Source organism: Hemiscyllium ocellatum, chromosome 3 (assembly GCF_020745735.1).
Source record: "Hemiscyllium ocellatum isolate sHemOce1 chromosome 3, sHemOce1.pat.X.cur, whole genome shotgun sequence".
Lineage (NCBI taxonomy): Eukaryota > Metazoa > Chordata > Chondrichthyes > Orectolobiformes > Hemiscylliidae > Hemiscyllium > Hemiscyllium ocellatum.
In genome coordinates, this window is record NC_083403.1 from 7,242,766 (window position 1) to 7,262,886 (window position 20,121).

Sequence of the window (20,121 nt, forward strand, 5' to 3'; positions counted from 1 at the left end):
TCTCCCCCCCCGTCTCTCTCTCTCTCCCCCCGTCTCTCTCTCCCGCTCGTCTCTCTCTCTCTCCCCCCCGTCTCTCTCTCTCTCCCCCCGTCTCTCTCTCTCTCTCTTCCCCCGTCTCTCTCTCTCTCTCTCCCCCCGTCTCTCTCTCTCCCCCCGTCTCTCTCTCTCCCCCCCGTCTCTCTCTCTCCCCCCGTCTCTCTCTCTCCCCCCGTCTCTCTCTCTCTCCCCCGTCTCTCTCTCTCTCCCCCGTCTCTCTTGCTCCCTACCCCGTCTCTCTTGCTCCCTACCCCGTCTCTCTTGCTCCCTACCCCGTCTCTCTCGCTCCCTACCCCGTCTCTCTCGCTCCCTCCCCCCCGTTTCGCTCCTTCCCCCCGTTTCGCTCCTCCCCCCCCGTTTCGCTCCTCCCCCCCGTTTCGCTCCTTCCCCCCGTCTCGCTCCCTCCCCCGTCTCGCTCCCTCCCCCGTCTCGCTCCCTCCCCCCGTCTCGCTCCTTCCCCCCGTCTCGCTCCCTCCCCCGTCTCGCTCCCTCCCCCGTCTCGCTCCCTCCCCCGTCTCGCTCCCTCCCCCGTCTCGCTCCCTCCCCCGTCTCGCTCCCTCCCCCCGTCTCGCTCCTTCCCCCCGTCTCGCTCCCTCCCTCCCCCGTCTCGCTCGCTCTCCCCTCGTCTTGCTCTCTCTCTCTCCCCCGTCTCGCTCTCTCTCTCCCCCGTCTCGCTCTCTCTCTCCCCCGTCTCGCTCTCTCTCTCCCCCGTCTCGCTCGCTCTCTCCCCCGTCTCGCTCGCTCTCTCCCCCGTCTCGCTCGCTCTCCCCCGTCTCGCGCTCGCTCTCCCCCGTCTCGCGCTCGCTCTCTCCCCCGTCTCGCGCTCTCTCTCTCCCCCGTCTCGTTCTCTCTCTCTCCCCCGTCTCGCTCTCTCTCCTCCCCCGTCTCGCTCTCTCTCAATGTGACTTTAAAGTTGTTCAGGGATTTACATATTAATGAACTGAAACCTGCAACCCATTCTAAAAGATGGAAGCATTAACAGCCATCTAGGTTTGTTCAGTATATCATTTCCACTGCATGACCCTGACCTTTTGCTATAAATTCTGTGCCTTATGATCCTGCTGCACAGTTACCTGATGAAGGAGCAGCGCTCTGAAAGCTTGTGCTTCCAAATCAACCTGTTGGACTGAACCTGGTGTGGTGTGACTTCTGACCTTGTCCACCCCAGTTTCAACACCGGCACCTCCTCATCATATCCTTGTGATGGCTCCTCAGAGTGACATTGTGGAATCTCAGAGCTATTTGCTGTTATCTAAAAAATAACTTATTCTTGCTGGAGCCAGTGATGTCACCCCCAAACCTCTCGAGAATGCATTCTGTGACCTTTCAGCCTGACCCCAGCAGTCCTGTTCCTCTGCTCAGAAGGCAGCATCTTGGGAATGAACAGGAAGTTGGATCTGAGAGCAGGAGAGTCCGTGTGGTGAGAATTCCGAGCAGGTCCCCTGCTAACTCGATCTGCTGGAATGTTATTTGATTCCATCACTATGACCACTTTGTGTGTAAAGAGAAGCCCTTTCCTCTCACATCTCCTTTCAACGGTCCCCCTTTTCTGTCCACCATCTGGCTCTGCGTAATTGGCATCGAAAAGGTCTCTGAGTATCCAGCCACTCCGTTTCTCGCATCATGTTGGAAACTCCTTTCAGGCCACCCTCTGTGCCTGACACTCAGATGAAAAGAAACAACATGTGTTCAATCTCTCCTTATTGCTAATCCCCTCCAAACCAGACAGCATCCTGGTAAATCTTTCCTGGAACCTCTCCAAAACCATATTCTTCTGGTAGTGTGCTGACCAGAACTATACGCCATATTCCAAATCTGGTTTGACTCAAGCTGGATACAGCTACAGCACGACTTGCTGATGTTTATACTCTGTGCCCTGACTGAGGAAGGCCATGTGCTTTCTTGACCACCTTGCCCACTTGCATTGCCACTTTCAGGGAGCTTTGGGGCTGTCCACCTCGATCCCTCTGTATGTTTGTGCCTTTAAGGGTTCTGCCATTTCCTGCATCAGACCTTCCAAATGCATTTGCCATTTCTTCACCCAACTCTGCAGTTATCTATATCCCTGCTATGCCCTCTGGCAATCCTCCTCACTATCTGTGGCTCCCCCAACCTTTTTGTCATCCTCAAACTTACTGATCAGGCTACCTCTATTGTTCTCCAAATCATCTATATATGTATATATTACAAACAACACGCGTCCCAGCACTGATCCCACAGAACTCCAGATCTCCAGTCACAAAAATACCCTTCCACTGCCATTCTCTGTCTTCTGTGACGAAGCCCGCCCTGTATCCACCTTACTGGCTCACCATGGATCTAATGTGACTTCACCTTGTGTGCCAGCCTGCCAAGAGGAACCTTGCTCACCCTCCGCTGTCATCAATCATCTTTATCACTTCATCAAAAACTCAAGCAAGTTTGAGAGACACGACCTTCCCTACACAAAGCCATGCTACTGATTGCTAATAAGTCAGTTTTTCCAAATGTGAGTGAATATTATCCCCAAGAGTTGTCTGCACTCATTTCCCTACCACAGGCTTTCGGCTCACCAGCCTATAATTTCCTAGATTGTCCTTTTTGTCCTTTCTAATTTAAGGAAGAATATGGGCTATTCTCCGGTCCTCTGGGACCTCTCCTGGGACTAAAGGGGATTTTGGAGAAGACCCCATCATTTTCCTCATTCACCTTCCTCAGTATTTCCACGATAGATCCCTCCAGCTCCTGGGAATTTGTCTACCTTAATGCTTTTCACAATGTCCAACACCATCTTCTCTTTTATATTGACATGCCCTGGAATATTAACATTCCCTTCTCTGAACCCACCATCCACTGTATCTTTGTGAATATCATTGGCAAGTATTTGTTAAGGAGTTCATCTACTTCTGTAGCTCCACACATGAATTCCCCCCTTTGCTCTTGAGTGGACCTGTCCTTTCCCTAGATGCTGTCTTGCTCCTTATTTACATGTAAAATGTCTTGGGATTTTCCTTAATCCTGTTTATGAAAGCCACTTCATGGTCCCTTTCAGCCCTCCTAAATACTTCTTGTTTAAATTATTTCCTGAAATAACTACTTTGTATTCTGTTGTGAGTTTTCTAAACCTTATGTGTGCCTCCTTTTCTTTTTGACCAACTCAGTGCATATTCTGGTTCTGCTCCATAAAGGAGGACTCAAATAATGACCTGAAAGTGTTGGGTAACCCAAGTTCTTGTGAAAGGAAAGAACTGCAGGAAATCAGTTCAGAAATACTGTTGGAAAATTGTTTGGATTAAAAGCTGATAAATCCCCGAGATCCAATTATGTACATCCCAGATTGTTTAAGGAATTGGCTGATGAAATATTTTTTGATGACCATCTTCTAAGATTCCTATAGACTCGGTTGCTCTGGATTGGATGGTAACTGATGTAACCCCACTATTTAAACAAAGAGACAGAGGAAAAGCAGGGAATAATTAGACTGGTTAGCCAGACATTGCCAGAGTCCATCATTAGAGATTTAATGGTAGAGCACTTGGAAACTGCCAGGATCAGATTGATCATGCTTTTGGAATTCTTTGAGGTTGTAACTCAGAGTAAATAAGGGGAACCCGGCTGATGTGGTTTAGCTTGGACTTCCGGTAAGCTCTTGATAAACTCCCACAGAAGTGATCTGTGTAAAATGGAAGTGCGTGGGATTGGAAGATAGTGTACTGGCTTGGATAAGGACTGGTGGGAAGACCGAAAAATATTGGAATGCATGGGTCATTTTTCAGTCACTGATTGGTGGGATGGCCACAGAGATCAGTGCTTGGATCACACCTAGTCGCAACATCTATCCCAAAGCTGGTTGGGAGGGTGAGCTGGGAGGAGGATGCAGAGTTGTTTCAATATGATTTGGACAAATTAAGTGCAAATGCATGGCAGATGTAATATAATATGGATAAATGTGGGGTTATCCACTATGGTGGCAAAATCAGGAAGGCAGATTATTAACTGAATTGGGATAGATTGGAAAAGGGGAGGTGCCTTCCCCCTTCATAGCTGGAATACAGGAGCAGGGAAGTCTTGCTGCAATTATATATGGGATTGGTGAGACCACACCTGGAGTATTGTGTACAGTTGTGCTCTCTTTATCTGAGGAAGAATGTTCTGGTGATGGAGGGAGGGCAGTGAAGGGTTACCAGGCTGACACGTGAACAGAGACTGGATCAGTTGGAATTACATTGTCTGGAGTTTACAAGAATGAAAAGAGAATCTCATTGAAACCTATAACATCCGAACAGGCTCCAGAAGGGAAAAAGCAGGAACGATGGTCCCAATGACCTGGGCAGCCGGGAATCAGGGTCACAACTGTAGGATACAGGGTAGGCCTGAGATGAGGGGAAATACCTTCACCCAGACAGTACTGAGCCTGTAGAATTCACTGTCACAGGAAGTGGCCAAGGCCATGTTTTCAAGAAGGTGATAGATCAAGCTCTTTGATCTAAAAGGATCAAAGAGTGTGGAGTGAACGGGAGAACAGGGCCTAACTTGGATGATCAGCTGCGATCAGACCGAATGTTGGAACAGGCTTGAAAGATGTGCTGGCCTATAGCTTTCCGAAATTCTGTGTTATTTATCCATCTCTTCGACACAATTGTAAAGGTTTGGGAAATCTGATCGTCTGCCTGGATTTTACTTCAGATTTTTAAAAAATTATCAAACATTGGAATTGTCATTGAAAATCTCCTTCTCACTTGTGACATGGTAGTTTTGCAGATCACTGACCCAGGCACTGAAGGGTAAAGCTGTTACCAGCATGGGTTCCAAGTTGTGAGCAATCTGTGAAGTGTGCTACTTTGGGTTGTTGGTTTGACACTGAGCTGATGTGATCCAGCTGAACTGGTCTGTAAGGTTTCATCGGAAGCACACAAACCTTTGGAGCAGCGTTCCGAACCCGGTGGTGTCTGATCTTTAACTTTGTACACCCCAGTCCAATCGCCAACATGATTTGAAAGGAGCGTGCATTTACCCTGACATACTGTAACCTACAAGGCTGGGGCCCAAATGTTGCCAAGTGAAATTCCAATGGGCTCCTTTAATCAGCTGAATGTAGGGTGAGCCGAATGGCGCCTCTCTCTGCTATAACTTCCTGTGGTTCTGTGCAGGATTCTTAAAGAAAGGGAAAATGCGAATACTTCTCTTGGGATCATGGTGTTACAATATCCTGGTGGGAAATAGAGCTTTGTGCGTTTGGAGCCAAAAGGATTCAATTCAATTACAATCGAGTAAAGAACAAAATATTGTGTATGTTGAAAATCTTAAATTGCAACAGAAACTATGCTGGAACTACTTAATAGGTCAGGCAGTATCTATAAGGAAATCTAGATTGTGTTCCAGGCTGTGTTTGGAGTTGTTGGAATTCTGACTGCCCTCCTGGTTACAGTAGTGGGTTTGAGAGGAAGAATGTATGTGGGGATTAGGGGATCTGGGCCAAGACTTGACTGGCTTTAATTTGGTCCAGTGTTTATAGTGAGACTTGGAGAGTTTCCTGCTATCTGTCAGTCCGTGATATTAATCAAGACTCATTCCCGATGCTGCTTCTTCCTTTACTTTGCCTGGACATTCTGCCTCATTATGATTACTGCCGTAACTGAGCTGACGCTCTTGCATCTGCTGGCCTGCTGTCTTCTGGTGTAGGTGGGCTGTGCAAATGTGCAATTAGAAGGCTCTGAAATGAACGGACAACTTGAATCCACACCACGTTCTCTTGGGTCTTCTTCCTATAATTTCCTTGCCACTCTGACTATCCTTTTGTTGGTTTCATCCAGATTCTGTAGGTCAGTGCTGGATTGATTTGCCTTCACTGAGTATCTCACCTGAATATAGTGAAAGGAGGGTCCTCCTGAATATAGTGAAAGGAGGGTCCTCCTGAATATAGTGAAAGGAGGGTCCTCCTGAATATAGTGAAAGGGGGGTCCTCCTGAATATAGTGAAAGGGGGGTCCTCCTGAATATAGTGAAAGGGGGGTCCTCCTGAATATAGGGAAAGGAGGGTCCACCTGAATATAGTGAAAGGAAGGTCCTCCTGAATATAGTGAAAGGGGGGTCCTCCTGAATATAGTGAAAGGAAGGTCCTCCTGAATATAGTGAAAGGAAGGTCCACCTGAATATAGTGAAAGGAGGATCCACCTGAATATAGTGAAAGGAGGGTCCTCCTGAATATAGTGAAAGGAGGGTCCTCCTGAATATAGTGAAAGGAGGGTCCTCCTGAATATAGTGAAAGGAGGGTCCTCCTGAATATAGTGAAAGGAGGATCCACCTGAATATAGTGAAAGGGAGGTCCACCTGAATATAGGGAAAGGGGGGTCCACCTGAATATAGTGAAAGGAAGGTCCTCCTGAATATAGTGAAAGGAGGGTCCTCCTGAATATAGTGAAAGGAGGGTCCTCCTGAATATAGTGAAAGGAGGGTCCTCCTGAATATAGTGAAAGGGGGGTCCTCCTGAATATAGTGAAAGGGAGGTCCTCCTGAATATAGGGAAAGGAGGTTCCACCTGAATATAGTGAAAGGGGGGTCCTCCTGAATATAGTGAAAGGAGGGTCCTCCTGAATATAGTGAAAGGAGGGTCCTCCTGAATATAGTGAAAGGGGGGTCCTCCTGAATATAGTGAAAGGAAGGTCCTCCTGAATATAGGGAAAGGAGGGTCCTCCTGAATATAGTGAAAGGAGGGTCCTCCTGAATATAGTGAAAGGAGGGTCCTCCTGAATATAGTGAAAGGAGGATCCACCTGAATATAGTGAAAGGGAGGTCCACCTGAATATAGGGAAAGGGGGGTCCACCTGAATATAGTGAAAGGAAGGTCCTCCTGAATATAGTGAAAGGAGGGTCCTCCTGAATATAGTGAAAGGAGGGTCCTCCTGAATATAGTGAAAGGAGGGTCCTCCTGAATATAGTGAAAGGGGGGTCCTCCTGAATATAGTGAAAGGGAGGTCCTCCTGAATATAGGGAAAGGAGGGTCCACCTGAATATAGTGAAAGGGGGGTCCTCCTGAATATAGTGAAAGGAGGGTCCTCCTGAATATAGTGAAAGGAGGGTCCTCCTGAATATAGTGAAAGGAGGGTCCTCCTGAATATAGTGAAAGGAGGGTCCTCCTGAATATAGTGAAAGGGGGGTCCTCCTGAATATAGTGAAAGGAGGGTCCTCCTGAATATAGTGAAAGGGGGGTCCTCCTGAATATAGTGAAAGGGGGGTCCTCCTGAATATAGTGAAAGGGGGGTCCTCCTGAATATAGTGAAAGGGGGGTCCTCCTGAATATAGTGAAAGGAGGGTCCTCCTGAATATAGTGAAAGGAAGGTCCTCCTGAATATAGGGAAAGGAGGGTCCTCCTGAATATAGGGAAAGGGGGGGTCCTCCTGAATATAGTGAAAGGCGGGTCCACCTGAATATAGTGAAAGGAGGATCCACCTGAATATAGTGAAAGGGGGATCCACCTGAATATAGTGAAAGGGGGGTCCTCCTGAATATAGTGAAAGGAGGGTCCACCTGAATATAGTGAAAGGAGGGTCCTCCTGGTTTAGTTCCAACCTGGCAGATGACCCAACCTGATGAAGCCCTGCTGGCTGGAGGAGACTGTGACAGTTAGTTTAATTGTTTTTAATGGAGAGGAAAGCGATTTTCTTTGTGCTCAATATAGGCAGCTGAGTTACAGTGGCTTTCCTCAGTCCTGTTTCCTCCCTCACATTGCAGGCTTTCTCCACCTGAGTCCAGTCAGCTGCTGAGTGTGCTATCGAGTTTCACATGGCTCTGTGAATTTGCCTTGAACAGAATGCTGTGCTCAGAGATGTAAGTAGCTTTATTGTTAGGCTTGTTCTTTGACAGAAGTTTTTTTTAATCAAATATTGCTTATTCTTTGATTTTAGTGAGGTTTTGTTGGCCCTAGTTTGATTATTTAGCCTGAACAGTATTGCTCTGGATTGGAGAGGGTTGACTTGATGCATTGCTAGCTGTGTTTCATTATACATGATTCACAATATCCTCTTCATCTGTGGATGGCTTTGTGAGCTTATCTGTGCTCGATTTAATTTGTTTTGTCATGAATGAATTTCAAAGTAGGGTTAGATACAGGAGTGCCTATTTCTAGCTGCTGTCTGTCAGGTTAACCTGTGCTGCAAGACTTGCTTGACATCTTGAACCTTTCCTGTGCTCTCACGATCTGTCCATCATGAGATAGGAAATAGGCCATTTGGCTTAACCAGCGCTGATGCTCCATCTAATTCTGCTTCTTCTAAACCCACCCTCGTATCTCTTTATTTTCTTCTCCCTCTGATACTTTACTCTCTTCTCCTTAAATGCATTTGACACATTTGCTTCCCTTCCTTCGAGGGAAGTCCTTGAATCGCACCGCTCTTGAGTTTCTTCTGAATTCCCGATTGGCCTTCTCGCTGACGATCTTATGGCGATAGCTCCCACTGTTGTTGTTGTCCACATGGAGAAGCATTTCCCCTGTCAAAACCGTCCACAGTATCGAATGTCCTTGTTCATTCACTCCATATGCTGCTCCTTTCAGAAAGGGAGTGTGTCCAGCCTTAGTTGGGTTTTGCTGGGCTGTGAGCACTGCTGACTGTAGCTGCCTTTGAGAAAACTGTGGGGAATTGCTGTAGGTAGACTCGTTACGGAGGCAAATCCAGGATTTCACTCCAGTTTCATCTGTGGACCATTTCTGGTATTATGCTGTACTTTTCAGCACCTCCGTATCTTTCTAACATGTGACCACAATTATATGCAATGATCCCTAACCAAGGTTCCATGCAGATTTAACATGACTTGCCTGCGTTTCAGTTTTGCCCCTCTAAAATGAAACTTGGTTGAGTGTTCACTAAATAGTTTTGTGGATCTGGAGCACGAGTTGGACTGATGTATCTGAGGCCCTTTGTTCTTCTGCTTCACCCAAATCCGCGCCCATATCTTCCTGCCAGGAAATACTGCATCCCAGCATTCCCAAACTTGCTGCTCCCCTAGCTAAGCTGTTCCAGTACCGTTCCAACATTGGCATCTATCTGATAATGTGGGAAATTACTCAAGTAAGTGCTGCCCTGCACATAAAAATCAGAACAAATCCAACCCAGCCAATTACTGCCCCATCAGTCTCCTCTCGATCCTCAGTAAAGTGATGGATGGTGTTACCCACAGTGCTATCACACAGCACCAGCTCAGCGATGCCCAGTTTGGGTTCTGCCAGGGCCACCCAGCCCCTGACCTCATTACAGCCTTGGGTCAAACATGGACAAAAGAGCTGAATTCCAGAGGGGAGGGGAGGGGAGGGAAGAGGGACAGCCATTCACATCAAGGCTGCATTTGGCCGAGTGTGGCATCAAGGAGCCCGGGCAAAACTGGAATCAATGGGTATGGGGGTAAACGGGTTGTTGGAGACACCTGGCACAAAGGAAGATGGTTGTGTTTGTTGAAAACCACTCATCTCGGCTCCAGGACATCTCTGCAGGAGTTCCTCAGGCTAGTGTCCTTGGCCCAACCATCTTCAGCTGATCCATCATAAGGCCCACAGTGATGATTGCACAATGTTCAGCACCATTCACGACTTCTCAGGTACTGAAACAGTCCGTGTCCAAATGCAACAAGATCCGAACAACACCTAGACAGAGACCAACTAGTGGCAAATAATATTCATGCCACACAAATGCCAGGCAATGACCGTCACCAAATGAGACAATCGAAGCACCGCCCCTGGCCTTTCAATGGTGTTACCATCACGGAATCCCATATTATCAACTTCTTGGGAGTTACCATTGATCAGGAACTCACCTGGACTTACCACATAAACACAGTGGCTAGAAGAGCAGGTCAGAATCTGGGAATACTGCAGCAAGTAACTCCGGACTCCTGAAAGCCTGTCCCTGTCAGGAATGTGAGAGAATCCTCCCCCACTTGCCTGGATGGGTGCAGCCCCAACCCTCAAGAAGTTTGACACCATCCAGGACAAAAAAAACCCTCTTGATTGGCACCACATCCACAAACATCCACTCCCACGCTCAGCAGCAGCAGTGGGTCCCTATCTGCAGAAATTCACCAAAGATCCTCAGACAGCACCTTCCAAACCCAAGACCACTTACATCTAGAGTGACAAGGGCAGCAGATATCTGGGAACACTGCCACCTTCAAGTTCCCCTCCAAGCCACTCCCCATCCTGACTTGGAAATATATCGATGTTCCATCACTGTCACTGGGTCAAAATCCTGGAATTCCCTCCCTAAGGGCATTGTGGGTCAACCCATAGCAGGTGGACTGCAGTGGTTCACAAATGCAGCTCACCCCTCCCTTCTCAAGGGGCAACTAAGGACTGCCCTTTCAGCAACACTCCCATCCCACAAATGAATAATTTAAAAAAAAAGACTTTGTGGAGCTTCATTTGCTGATTGTTTGCCATGATGCAAGTTTGTTAATGTCCCCTGTAATTGGTTACAGTCCTCAGTGCTGACTGTAAATTCAGAAACTGTTTTTCCCATCGAAGTTCCAAGTCCATTGTGCCTAGCAGGGTTTTCAGCGCTGGTCCTAGTGGTACTCCCCTTCCTATCTTCTCTCTGATTAACTTCCACTCATTGCTGTCTGTCTTGGATATTTTTACCTTTCACTCTATTGTCACCTCTGGCACTATTCTTAATGGTCCTTTTCCTTTATTATGGATGTGTCTGCAAAATGTTTTACAATTTTGTTTTATCTTCATGTCAATGTTCATTGTTTGCTCATTTCTTTGCATTCTGTCTTACCCTGAAGTCCTCTGCTGTTTACTTAGTGTCTGCATTTTTCCAAATTGTTCCCTTATCGTTGTTTATTCTTAGAGTCCTACTTGGGATAGATTTATTATTTCCTGAAGTTGTAAACCATTTTACCTGTGCTCTTCTGAGCGGTGTTTGAAATGTTTCCACCGTTTGTCTGGATGGTTATTTGGTGGCATTGTTGCACATTTTCTTTTCTCAAGTTTTATTTTCGGCTTTTCAATATTTATCGACGAGTAATGAACTTCCGGACAATAATCACCTTTTCTTTTCTTTGTCCTATGTGATGTTGCATTTATTTTGAGATTCCATAGTCATGGTGTACTGCATTATTTAGATCATAGATAATCCTTGTCCATCATTATTGCCGTTGTTTCTGGTAGCTGGGTATTGTAAGGTCAAATAACAGCATTTCCGAGGAGGTTCTGACCTGCAGTTATCAGGTTCGTTTTCTGGAGATCCTTCCACACTTGATGCAACTACAACACGCCGACTTCTGTGAACAATAACACAAATATTATTAAGCAAATACAGTGCAAACTTTGGAGAAACTCTGAACTTTTTTATTTCAAAAATACACTTTATTCATAAAATAACTTGAGGGTCTGTACAGTTGGCCATGCCATACATATGTAAACATTTGTGTACAGAGATCAGAATTTATCATTGTTATATACAGGTCTGTATGTTTATCAATCGTATGCCCATATATTTAGCTGATGTGTCAGCAGAGCCCAAATGACTGCGTGGGCCTCCTGTTCTTCTTAGGCAGGCAGATGTTACATGGTGGTCTTTCCCCACTGCGCCTTGGCGGCAGCTGTCCCAAGCTTCAGCGCGTCCCTCAACGCGTAGTCCTGGACCTTGGAATGTGCCAGTCTGCAACACTCAGTCGGGGTCAACTCCTTCAGCTGGAAGATTGACAGGTTTCGGATCACCCAGAGAGCGTCCTTCACTGAGTTGATGATCCTCCAGGCGCAGTTGATGTTCGTCTTAGTGTGCGTCCTGAGGAACAGACCGTAGAGCATGGAGTCCCGCGTCACGGCACTGCTTGGGACGAACCTCGACAAATACCACTGCATTCCTCTCCAGACTTCCTCTGCATAGGCACATTCCAGAAGGAGGTGTGTGACAGCCCCTTCCCCCCCCCTCCAGCCGCTTCGAGGGCAGCGTGCGGTGTGACTGAGAGTCCGGGCGTGCATAAAGGATCCCACAGGCAGAGCCCCTCTCACCACCAGCCAAGCCATGTCTTGGTGCTTGTTGGACAGTTCTGGCAATGAGGCATTTTGTCAAATGGCTTTGACAGTCTGCTCAGGGAACCGCTCGATAGGATCTGCCCTCTCCTTTTCCCGAAGGGTCTCGAGGACACTACGTGCTGACCACTTCCTGATGTACTTGTGGGCAAAGGTGATTTTCTTTATAAACTTCTCCATGAAGGACAGGTGATACGGAACGGTCCAACTACTCGGAGCGTTCCGCGGCAGCGAGGCCAGGCCCATCCTTCGCAACACCGAGGACAGGTAGAACCTCAGTACGTAGTGACACTTGGTGTTTGCGCACCGGGGATCCACGCACTGCTTGATGCAGCCACACACAAAGGTGGCCATCAGGGTGAGGGTGGCATAGGGTGTATTTTTTCCCCCGTTGCCCAGATCTTTACAAATCGAGTCCCTTTGGACCAGGTCCATCTTGGAGAAACTCTGAATACTCTTCACCATGCTCGCAAAGTGTGTTGAGAGGTCTCCCTGAACAAAGGAAGCAGTCTTTCCTTTATACAGTACAAGAGTTTCACATTGCAGTCAATAACACCCACAAGGCGACCCCCTGTCACTCCCCCACAGTCACATGTCACTCGGGTCACAATGTAGTCATCACATCATTTCCAGAAACACTCTAACATAAATCATCCCTTAATGCTCAAATCGGTTGTGAATCACTTTTTTGACAGCAAGGAGTAGTCAGAGCTTTAACTGTAATGTTCTTATTGATTCCTGAATAGGGATGATAATGTAATTCTTTTACGCTGAATAACTAGGAAATGGCCATGCAAATGGCTCTGAATAGCAAGGGATGGCAATGTAAATACCTAACACCTCACCGTGAGGCAGCGACACCCCCCACCGTGAGGCAGAGACACCCCCCGCCGTGAGGCAGAGACACCCCCCGCCGTGAGGCAGAGACACCCCCCGCCGTGAGGCAGAGACACCCCCCACCGTGAGGCAGAGACACCCCCCGCCGTGAGGCAGAGACACCCCCCGCCGTGAGGCAGAGCCACCCCCCGCCGTGAGGCAGCGACCCCTCCCCGTGAGGCAGAGACACCCCCCTCCGTGAGGCAGAGACACCCCCCTCCGTGAGGCAGAGACACCCCCCTCCGTGAGGCAGAGACACCCCCCACCGTGAGGCAGAGACACCCCCCGCCGTGAGGCAGAGACACCCCCCGCCGTGAGGCAGAGACACCCCCCGCCGTGAGGCAGAGACACCCCCCACCGTGAGGCAGAGACACCCCCCACCGTGAGGCAGAGACACCCCCCGCCGTGAGGCAGAGACACCCCCCGCCGTGAGGCAGAGCCACCCCCCGCCGTGAGGCAGCGACCCCCCTCCGTGAGGCAGAGACACCCCCCTCCGTGAGGCAGAGACACCCCCCTCCGTGAGGCAGAGACACCCCCCGCCGTGAGGCAGAGACACCCCCCGCCGTGAGGCAGCGACCCCTCCCCGTGAGGCAGAGACACCCCCCACCCTAGCCTTGGAACATCCAATTTCTTGCGGGTCGGCAGAGCACATTAACCCTTTAATACCTCAGCAGTCCCATAGGGCCATAAACATCGGAGCAGAAATCAGGCTTTTGGGGGTGTCTCTGCCGATCACTCAGGGCTGGTCAGGTTCTCATTCCCCATTCCCCAATCTCCTGCTGTTTCCTTTGATCCCCTTGACAATCCAGAACCTATTTCAGTCTCAAACATACTGAATAAACTGGCCGCTACAGCCTTTCTTAAAGATTAGACTAGATTACTTACAGAGTGGAAACAGGCCCTTCGGCCCAACAAGTCCAGACTGACCCTCCGAAGAACAACCCACCCAGACCCATTCCCCTACGTTTACCCCTTACCTAACACTACGGGCAATTTAGCATGGCCAATTCACCTAACCTGCACATTTTTAGTGTAGACCGGAGCACCTGGAGGAAACCCACGCAGACAGGGGGAGAATGTGCCAACTCCAGACAGTCGCCTGAGGTGGGAATTGAACCTGGGTCTCTGATGCTGTGAGACAGCAGTGCTAACCACTGGACCACCATGCCACCGTGCCACCCAGTCTTCTGTGGGAATGAATCCCACAGATTCCCCACTCTCTGGCTGAAGACGTTTCTCCTTACCTCCGTTCTAAAGGGTGTTCCCTTTACTCGAAGGCTGTGCTCTCTGGTCCTAGTCTTTCCTGTGAATAGAAACATCTTCCCAACATCCAATCTGTTGGGAATTCAGTATTCTGTTAGTTTCAATTCGATCCTCCCTCATCCTTCTAAATTCCATCTAAATCGACTTTGTGAGTGGCACAGTGGTTAGCACTGCTGTCTCACAGTGCCAGAGATCCGGGTCAGGCAACTCTCTGTGTGGAGTTTGCACGTTCTCCCTGTGTCTGCGTGGGTTTCCTCCAGGTGCTCCGGTTTCCTCCCACAGTCCAAAGATGTGCAGGTCAGGTGAATTGACCATGCTAAATTGCCTGTAGTGTTAGGTGTAGGGGAATGGGTCTGGGTGAGTTGCGTTTCGGCGGGTCGGTCTGGACTTTGGGGCGAAGGGCCTGTTTCCACACTGTGAGTCATCTAGTCTAATCCTCAAATGTTAAGAGTTTCATTCCTGAGACCATTCTTGTGAGTCTCCTCTGAACACATTCCAGGGCCAGTATATCCTTCCTGAGATATGGGGCCCGAAATTGCTCTCAATACTCCACTGTGGTCTGACCAGAGCCTTATAAAGCCTCTTGAAGTACACCCCTGCTTTTATATTCTCGTCCTCTGAAAATATATACCATCATTGCATTTGCCTTCCTAATTGCTGACTCAACCTGCAAGTGTACCCTGAGAGATGAGGACTCCCAAGTCCATTTGCACTTCGGATTTCTGAACTTTCTCCCTATTTAGAAAATAGTCCATGCCTCTGTCCTTCCTATCAAAGTGTATTACCTCACACTTTCCCACATTGTACTCCATCTGCCATTTCTTTGCCCACTCTCCTAACCCATCCAATTCCTTCTGCAGCCCCCCTGCCTCCTCAATGCTACCTGTCCCTCTACCTATCTCTGTATCATCTGCCAACTTAGCCAGAATGCCCTCAGTTTCTTCATCTAGATCATTAATGTATAAAGTGAAAAATTGTGATCCCAACGTTAACCCTTGTGGGACACTATTAATCACCAGCTGCCACCCTGAGAAGGACCCTTTCATCCCCACTCTCTACTTTCTGCCAGACAGCCAGGCTTCTATCCATGTTAGTACTTTGCCTCTAACCCCATGGGCTCTTATCTTACTCAGCAGCCTCCTAATTGACATCTTGTCAAAGGCCTTCTGGAAGTTCACGTAGATAACATCCACTGGCTCTCCTTGATCTAACTAGTGATTTTCCAGTCCTCTGGGACCCTCCCTGACTCCAGTAATACCTGAAAGATCACCATTGCCTCCACTATCTCTTCAGCTATCTCCTTCAGCTCTCTGGGGTGTAGTCCATCTGGTCCAGGTGATTTATCCACCTTCAGAACTTTCAGTTTCTCAAGCACCACCTCCTGGGTAATGGCCACCATATTAACTCTGTCCCTTGACTCTCTTCAATTTTTGGCATATTACTCTTGTCTTTCACCGTGAAAACTGACACAAAGTACTTATTTGGTTCCCTGCCATTTCTTTGTTTCCCACTACTGCTTCTCTGTCATTTTCCAGCAGCCCAATGTCCACTTTTGCCTCTCTTCCACCTTTTGTGTATCTAAAGAAACTCCTGCAATTTTATTTTATATTACTGACTAGCTTACCCTTATACTTAATCTTCTCTCTCCTTAATTCTTTTTTGTTGCCCTCCATTGGTCTTTGTAAGCTTCCCAAACCTCTGGTTTCCCACTGCCCTTCACCACATTATATGATTTTTCTTTTTCTTTGATGCTATCCCTGACCTCCCTAGTCAGCCATGGTTGCCTCATCCTCCCTGTACCATGCTTTTTTTCCCTCTGGATGAATCTCTGCTAGATCTCCTGAATTACTCCCAGAAACCCCTGCCATTGCTGCTCCACTGTCTTTCCTGCAATGCTCCTCTCCCAGTCAATTCTACCCAGCTCTCCCTCATGCCTCGGTAGTTGCTTTTATTCAACATTAATACCATTACATCTGACTGTCCAATTGAAGAGTGAATTTGATCATATCATGCTCACTGCCTCCTAAGGGTTCCTTCACTCGAAGCTCCCTTATCAAGTCTGCCTCATTGCAAAACACTAAATCCAGTATTGCATGTTCCCTACTGGGCTCTCCCACAAGCTGCTCCAAAAAGCCATCTTGTAGATATTCCACAAATTCCTTTTCTTGCAATCCACAACCAACCTGCTTTTCCCAGACCACCTGCATATTAAAATCCCCCATGATCACTGTAACCTGGTCTTTCTTACACACCTTTTCTATCTTCAGGTGTATCTTGTGTTCCACATCCTGGCAATATCTTCCATTATATTTCTTTTAATTGTACCCAGACAAATTCAACATCATCCGACCCTACATTGTTTCTTGGCTATCAATTTAATTTCATTTCTGACGAATATGGCAACCCCACCCCCTCCGCCCACCTGTCTGTATTTTTGATAGGATATATTTCCTTGGATATATTCAGCTTCCAGTCCTGATCCCCTTGCAGCCACATCTCCATGATTCCCACCACATTAGACCTGCTCATTTCAATTTCCACCACAAGCTCATTTACCTTACTTCCATATGCTGCGTGCGTTCATATCACCTGATGAAGGAGCGACGCTCCGAAAGCTAGTGTGCTTCCAGTTAAACCTGTTGGACTATAACCTGGTGTTCTGTGATTTTTAACTTTGTCCACCCCAGTCCGACACTAGCATCTCCACATCATAAACCTTCTTAGTCCACTCTATCGACCTGTGTTGCCACCTTCAGGGAACAATGAACCTGAACACCCAGATCTCTGTACACCAATTTTCCCCAGGGTTTTCCATTTACCGTATAGTTTGCTCTTGAATTGGATCTTCCAAAATGCATCACCCAGCATTTGCCCAGATTGAACTCCATCTGCCATTTCTCCACCCACCTCTCCAATCTATCCATATTCTGCTGCATTCTCTGACAGTCTCCTTCATTATCTGCTACTCCACCTATCTTCTTGTCATCTACAAACTTGCTAATCAGACCACCTATACCTTCCTCCAGATCATTTATGTATATCACAAACAACAGTGGTCCCAGCACGGATTCCTGAGGAACACCATTGGTCACAATTCTCCATTTTGAGACACTCCCTTCCACTGCTATTCTCTGTCTCCTGTTGCCCAGCCAGTTCCCTGTCTGTCTGGCTAGTACACCCTGGACCCCATGTGACTTCACTTTCTCCATCAGCCTACCATGGGGAACCTTATCAAATGCCTCACTGAAGACCATGTATATGTCATCTGCAACCTTTCCTTCACCAATCAGCTTTGTCACTTCCTCAAAGAATTCTGTTAAGTTGATAAGACATGACCTTCCCTGCACAAAAACCATGTTGCTTATCACTCATAAGCCCATTTTCTTCCAAATGGGAATAGATCCTATCCCTCAGTATCTTCTCCAGCAGCTTCCCTACCACTGACGTCAGGCTCACCAATCTGTAATTACCTGGATTATCCCTGCTACCCTTCTTAAGAAAGGGTACAACATGAGTAATTCTCCAGTCCTACAGGACCTCCCCCATGTTCAAGGATGCTGCAAAGATATCTGATAAGGTCGAAGCAATTTCCTCTCTCGCTTCCCTCAGTAACCTGGGATAGATCCCATCCGGACCTGGGGACTTGTCCACCTTAATACCTTTTCGAATACCCAACACTTCCTCCCTCCTTATGCTGAGTTGACCTCGAGTAATCAAACATCTATCCCTAACCTCAACATGCGTCATGTCCCTCTACTCGGAGAATATCGACGCAAAGTACACAATAAGGAGGAGCACTTTTTTTCATGCTTTTCCATTCAGTTGAGTCCACCATTGGTGGATGTTGGATTCCAGCATCTGCAGTTTTCTGTCTCCTAAGATGTTTCCATTGGTCATTATATTTCTTGGAGTTCTATCCTTCCCTTCCTTCTCCCCCCCACCATCCACGTTAGATAAAAGTCCTGTTGACCACCTTATTTACCTTTTTCACTAGAACATTGGTTCCAGCTCAGTTCAAGTGGAGACCATCCCAACGGTACAGATCTATCCTGTTCCAATACTAATGCCAGTGTCCTCTGAAAAGGAAACCCCCCAGTTTCCCACATTACTCCTTTAGCTACATGGTTACTTCCCTTATTCTCACGTTCCTAAGCCAATTTGCACATGGCTCGGGTAGCTCCAATATAACCTCGCTGCTCCTTATAATCTATACCACGACTGATAAAGATAGAGAGTCTGCCTTAACTACTCTGTTAACCTGTCCTGCCACCCTCTGATCGAAGGACAAGCAACCCAATGTCCTTCAGTTCCTCGGAACTTCCTAATGTCCTGATGTTTATCGAATACTCCCTTGTCAGCTCCAAAGAGCTTCACCTCACAGCGATCAGGGTGAAATTCCATCTGCCATTGATCTTTTACCCTGAAGGGAGCATGTTAGGTCTGTACTCTCAACAAAGTTGTTTTAAATGTCCCTCACTGTGCTGCTGTAACTTTACCCAGAGGTAGCTGACCCTGGTTTACCTGTCCTCCTTATTCTCACGTTCCTAAGCCAATTTGCACATGGCTCGGGTAGTAATCTGGAGGCAATAACCCTTGAAGACCTGTACTTTAATTTAGTTCCTAGCTCCTGATAATCCCTCATCTTGTCTGTGTAGTTTGTCCCAAGTGGACCATAACAACTGGATCCTCTCCTTCCCTCTCCAATATCCTTCGAAGTCAGTCATCCTGGCACCGGTCGGGCAGCATACACTCAATCCTGCCTTCGAAAGGATGCTATCTGTTCCCATATTTATAGAATCCCCTACAACAATCACACATCTTTTTGCTCCCCGCATTTGAATGGCCTCCTGTACCCTGGTGCCATACAGCCTTGTTCCTCATCCACATGGGGAGCGAGTACATCTGGCACGGAGGAATCATAGAATCAGACAGTACAGAAGAGGACCTTCAACTCCATTTGTGTTTGCAGCAACTAAACCTCATCGTTTACACTAGTCCCACCTTCCTGCACGTGGGCCATAGCCTTGAGCATTATCACATTTCAGGTTCTCACCTGAGTACTTTGTAAATGTTGTGAGGTTCCCACTTGAATCCCTTTTTGCAGCAGTGCATTTCAGATTCCCACCAACTTCGGGGTGAGAAACCTTTCCTTATATCACTTCAAAACCTCTTGCCTTTCACCTTAAAATTGTGTCCCTTTGTTCTTGATCTTGCAACTAAGGGGAACAGCTGCTTTCTGTTCATTTTGTCCATCCACCTCATAAACTTATCCACCTCAACCATCTCTTTCTTGAAATAAACAGCCCAAGCTTATCCAGCACCTCTTTGTTGCTGGAATGCTGTCTCCCAGACAACACCCTGGTGAATCTCCTCCAGTCACATCCTTCCTATTGTTTGGAGATCAGATCTGCACACAGTACCCCAGCTGCGGTCTAACCAGAGTTCTGTACAGCTCCAATATAACCTCGCTGCTCCTTATAATCTATACCACGACTGATAAAGGTAGAGAGTCTGCCTTAACTACTCTGTTAACCTGTCCTGCCACCCTCTGATCGAAGGACAAGCAACCCAATGTCCTTCAGTTCCTCGGAACTTCCTAATGTCCTGATGTTTATCGAATACTCCCTTGTCAGCTCCAAAGAACTTCACCTCACAGCGATCAGGATGAAATTCCATCTGCCATTGATCTTTTACCCTGAAGGGAGCATGTTAGGTCTGTACTCTCAACAAAGTTGTTTTAAATGTCCCTCACTGTGCTGCTGTAACTTTACCCAGAGGTAGCTGATCCTGGTTTACCTGTCCTCCTTATTGGAATAAAATGTCTACCCTCAATCCAACATCCTTTTCTGCAGACTATCCATAATGAACATTAATTTAAACACATGGTATATAACAGGTAAGAGGGATGAGTTTAGATCTTGGATTACAATGTGGTACCCATTA

General features: G+C 47.5%; 1 protein-coding gene across 6 annotated transcripts in view; it reads left to right on the plus strand.

The window, feature by feature from the left end:
- tjap1 (tight junction associated protein 1 (peripheral)) overlaps positions 1-20,121 on the plus strand; it is a 138,048-nt gene that overhangs the window by 51,786 nt on the left and 66,141 nt on the right. For 3 of the 6 annotated variants that reach the window (XM_060848134.1, XM_060848153.1, XM_060848181.1), the window contains exon 2: positions 7,746-7,841. The exons of the other annotated variants lie outside the window; for them this stretch is intronic. The gene's annotated coding sequence lies outside the window, so the exon portion shown is untranslated. The remainder of the gene's footprint in view (positions 1-7,745; positions 7,842-20,121) is intronic. 6 annotated transcript variants of the gene reach the window in all.